This window comes from Aegilops tauschii, chromosome 1, assembly GCF_002575655.3.
Source record: "Aegilops tauschii subsp. strangulata cultivar AL8/78 chromosome 1, Aet v6.0, whole genome shotgun sequence".
In the NCBI taxonomy this organism is placed as follows: domain Eukaryota; kingdom Viridiplantae; phylum Streptophyta; class Magnoliopsida; order Poales; family Poaceae; genus Aegilops; species Aegilops tauschii.
The window spans coordinates 246,910,878-246,916,278 of NC_053035.3; positions in this window are offsets into that span (position 1 = coordinate 246,910,878).

Genomic DNA, 5,401 nt, shown 5'->3' on the forward strand with positions numbered 1-5,401 from the left:
TGGTTCTGTTGTGCTGTCATTGGTATAACCTGTTTTCCAGGATCGCAAAACCCAGAGCTGATGATTATTTCAAATCCATCAATGTCAAGGCGGCATACCAGACCAACGAGCCTTTTATTTTGGCAAATCAAGCAACACACATATTTTTCTTGGAAGACACATTTGCACGTAGCAATGACTGGAGAGTATTGCAAAGGTTTGAGCAGAGGAATTCATTTAATGAAGTTGCACGACAAGATGATGCTTACACTGCTCCTGATGTACAAGATTCCACAGATGTTCCTAATATCTTTGAGAACCATCACATCAATGACGCTGGCGAAAAGATTGCCTGTCGTGTCGTGGACGTACAAGAGTTGATCAAGAAGAAGCCAACGTTCGAAGACATTGAGGATGAAGAAGAAGATGACACTGTGGGGAATTACGATTCAGAATGATCCACATGGCGAAGATGTTGACGCTGCTGTTGTGGATGATTATTAGATTGCTTTTGTCGTATTTGCCTGTCGGAACACCTTTTTTTATCTACTATGTGAAATTGTGTTTGCTATGACAACTGAAACCTGATGAACATGTTGTTTAGTATTTTGCTGTGAGAACATCACTTGTTATGTATGTTGATTTGTGTTTGGTGATTGTATGACGACTAAAACATGATAACATTGTTGTTTAGTTACTCATATTTGGCCGTGAAACTTGAATTTGATGACATAGTTTGTTGTTGGACTGCAATTTTCTCGACGTCTTCGAATGGGAACAAAGCTGACCCGACAGTGCCTCTGCTAATTTATTTATTTATTACCAAAAGGTCCTCTGCTATTTATTTATTTATGAGCAAAAGGGGATACCCCCGATTTCCGTTAATAGAAATCATTAGATGTTCACAACACTACGCCACCTGCTACACAGGTTTCATTCATTACTAGTTTCAGCAAAGTGCTCATGTCATAGCCACTGAATACATCACGAGTGCTACATAGACTGCAAATAAAGAGACATTCATCCTACAGAGCACATCGATTTTGCCCATTATCTTCACAAGCTCTTTCATCTCCTCATTCTGTCAAGGCCGTTCAGCAGTTGTTGCTTAGCCATGATCAGAGGAACTGCATCTTTAATCTTCTGCTCTGCATCTTCCTCTTCTATCGTTCATTCAGTTACTTGTCCAACACCCCAACCTGCTGGTATTGGGATTCCTCGGCTAACCAAATAATCAGCGTAGTTGCATTCCCCCACATCAGCAACTTCCCAGAAATACAAATCACACAAATCTTCCCTTTTCTGCACGAATCAAATTGGAAGATCATCAACCAAACTATTAAAAAAATCAGCAACTGAAAGCAGCAGAAAAACACTTAAACATACTATTGCCCCATGATTCGGGCATTTGTAGAAGACTCGGCCAGGGTTGAGGATTGTGGTTGAGACGCGACGAATGACTCTGCGTTATTTGCAGCAGTGGCACCACACCAACGGCAGCGGGTTGCGCTGAGCAACCGGCTGTGGTGCATGTGCCGGTGGGGGTGTGATGAGACCCACAGGCGACGGTACGGGTGGCGACTTGGTGCATATCTGGTTGTTGCCTACTGAAGAGCAGGTGGACGAGCAGCCAGCGGACACGGTTGCTACGGCCAGAGCTTCTGATACTAGGCAGAGTAAGTAGAGAAGAGGAGAAGCGAACGTTGGATATGTCAGTTTTATTACTTGCAGAGTAGCATAGCACCATATATAGTCATAGTCTAGGTTTGGATTCGAACCAGCTACAGGAGCAGGTCTTTAAAAAAAAAACTCAGCAACGTCTCTTTACTGGTACACTAGCTTGTTCTGTACGCCTTCTCAAGTCTTTGATTTTCTTTCTTTTTTTGCGAGGAAGGAAGGAGGACAAAATTGAGAGTTCCTGGGACTCAAACCTAAGACCTCTCGGTTGAAAACCAAGGGTGCTAGTCACTTATGTGGCGAACGTTCCCTGGGAGGAGGACGGCAGACGAACGCATTTTTCTCGCAGTTTTAGTTGCGACACAAGATCGAACGGTCGCAGTTTCGGGAATGTTATCACGCGAACGAGCCCAGTTTTTCTTTTCTTCCTATATATAAAAAAGTATGCTACTTGGTGTCAGCTTAGTCAACAAATGATTGTGCCAACCTTGACCGTTGGATTGACATTCAATGTCTGTCGTGTTTCTACAGTCTCTTCTTCCTCCAGCCGCCAAAGCCAAACCAGCGCAGGCAGGACTGCCTGCTCCCGCCTCCCACGGCTGGCTGTGCTGCCGCGCACGCATCGTGGCCACATCGCACCCTAAAACTCTGCGCATCTTCCCCGGCTCCTGTTTGTTCCCGTCCGAGGCCTCACCATCGTCCTTCGCCTTGGTTCGCTCGCTGCGGCGCCGCCCTCCGGTGTTGTCAATATGGTCAACAACCAACAGGAATAAGGAGATGACTGACATGGTGAGGATGACAGTAGGGACCCAACAGCGCACGCAGTAATTTTGTTTTTTCAGGACGGAGAAAGGTGTCAACTGGGTTGTTCAGCTGCGGCCCGTCTAGCCCAGGCTTTTATTTCATATGTTTAGCACATGACCAGCCCAGTTTGTTTTTTTCCTTTCTAAAAATGGCTATCCCAGCTATTTTGTTTTTTGCAGAATAACCAACGTAGGCCTACTTGCTTTTCTACGCCCTGCTGGGCCGGAAATCTTTGAAGACGAGGTGGGATGCATTTTGCCCAGAAAATAGGATATAATAATAAGAAATGGGCTATAAGTAATAATAAATGGGTTGTAAAATTAAAAAATACAGCAAACAGGCAATTAGTTCCAAAATAGTTTTTTCTTTCAGATTTTGATATTTTAAATTTCATTGTTTTTTTTGTGCGGGTAAAATTTCATTGGATTTAAATTAAGGTATGTTTAGTTTTTAAATTAATTTGAATCTGGCTAGAAATTTCGGGTTGTATGCTGTTTGGGACAGATTTGGGGGCTGACTTGTGGGTCTACTAGGTTGACGTGTACGAAAGGCTTTGTCAACTTAGTCCACAAACGATTCTAGCAACAGTGACTGTTGGATGTTAATCCAACGGCCGTGCTGCTTCTTCAATATCTGATCTTCTTGCTCCACCCACCCAAACCAGCGCCGGTGGGACTGCCTGCTCCCGCCTCCCGTGGCCGGCTGTGCTGCCGCACAGGCTGCACCGCCCCACCCTACTCCATTGCTGGCCAGGCCATTCCTCTACTCACCCACACCTCCTGTTATTTTCCGGTGACGGCAGCCGGACCAGTAAACCCTTGTACTCCCCACCGTATGGGCAACCACTGCCGAGTCTTCCCAGCTCCGTGTCATTCCCTTCCTAGGCCTCGCCGTCGTCCACCGCCCAGGTGCTCTCGGCGCGTCGTGGTCAACATGGTCAACGAACGACATCCATCGGACGTGGACTGTACGTGGAGAGGCTGATAGCTGGGTCCACGGATGCACACAAGGAAATGCCTCCTTATTACGCGCAAAATAATGATTCCTCCACCTGACATCTGGGACCCACTAGCTATATCTTCGCACGCAAGGAAGTGCCTCCTTATTACGCACAAAAAAATGAATACTCCCCCTGCTAGCTGGGACCCAGCATAGTGGGAGGCTGACTTGTGGGCCTACTAAGTTGACGGGGACGGAGGGCTTTGTCAACTTAGTCAATATGAATAATTCTAGCTCCAGTGACCGTACGATGTCCATCCAACGGCCGTAGTGCTTCTTCAACCTCTGGTCTTCTTGCTCCAGCCGCCCAAAGCAGCGCCGGTCGTGCCGCATGCTCTTGCCTCCCGTGGCCGGCTGTGCTGCCGCGGAGGACTCGCCGCCCCTAGTACTCCCACCGCTGGCCAGGCCATCCACTCACCCACACCCCCTGTTATTCTGCGGCGACGGCATCCTCACACCGCGGCCGAACCAGTGAACCCTCGTACTCCTCTCTGCGTGGGCATCCACTGCCGCGTCTTCCCCGGCTCCGCGTCGTCCCCTTCCTAGGCCTCGCCGTCGTCCACCGCCCTGGTGCTCTCGGCGCGGCGTGGTCAACGTGTTCAAGGAATGACTTCCATCGGAAGAGTACTGTACGTGGAGAGGCTGACAGCTGGGTCCACGGCCGCAGCAAGGAAGTGCCTCCTTATTACGCGAAAAATAATGATTCCTCCACCTGACAACAGGGACCCACCGGACGGGCCATCGTATTTCGCGAAAAAAAATGTTCCCCCTGACTGCTGGGACCCACCAGCTACATCTTCACACGCAAGGAAGTGCGTCCATATTACGGGCAAAAAAATGATTCGCCCCCTGACTGCTGGGACCCACCAGCTACATCTTTGCACGCGAGGAAGTGCTTAACAGTCGGGACCCACCTGGTCGAAGCGTACGTAGCGTTGTCATTCTGGTTGCGAACGTGTACGTACATACTGGTCGATCGGTCTGTCTGCAGGCTGCAGCGATGAACCGTGGCCGTGTAAGGAAGGTTACGTGTCGTTGTAGAGGCGCGCATGTAGCATGTACATGTACGTACAATGGCCAGGGTGCAAGAAAGTAAATACGGCCACGTACGTACATACGGGCGGGGTCTCGAATGCCTACTCGCGCATACGTACGGCCAAGGCTCATGTACATGGCTGGGTCAGAACGGAGAAACTGCGTCGTCGTCGTGTTCATGGGGAGGCAATGGAATGCGTCGTGTTCATCGGGAGGCAACGGAATACGTCGTGTTCATCGGGAGCCAACCGGCTTGGACGGAACAACCGATCGAAACGAGGCCTGGCATACCGCATAACGGAGGAAACGGCCTTGTGTTTGATCGGCCATGGTCAAACGGGATCCTGTTCATCGGGAGGGGTCTGGCGTACCGCAAAACAGAGGAAACGAACTTCTCTTGGACCTCCTACGGTCGAAACGGGGTCCTGTTGAATGTGAGGGGTGTGGCGTATCGCAAAACGGAGGAAACGGACTTGTGTTGGAGCGCTACGGTCGAAACGGGGGTCCTGTTCATCGGGAGGGGTGTGGCGTACCGCAAAACGGGACTCCACGAGGTACTGTTCATCTCCACCGTCGACCTCCTCCAGCCTCCACGGGCTACTGTTCATTCACAGTCGACCTCCTCCAGCCTCCACCTGCGACTGTTCATCCACGGGCTCCTGTTCATCCAGCCTCCACCGCTCCTCCACCGACTACTGTTCAACCAGCCCTCTCCACGGGGTCCTGTACAACCAACCCTCCACGGGCTACTGTTCATCCAGCCCTCCACCGGCTACTGTTCAACCAGCCCTCCACGGGGTCCTGTTCATCCAGCCCTCCACGGGGTCCTGTTCATCCACCTCCAACCGGCTCGATCGGGGTCCTGTTCATCCAGCGGCAACGACCTCTACTACCACGGGGTCCTGTT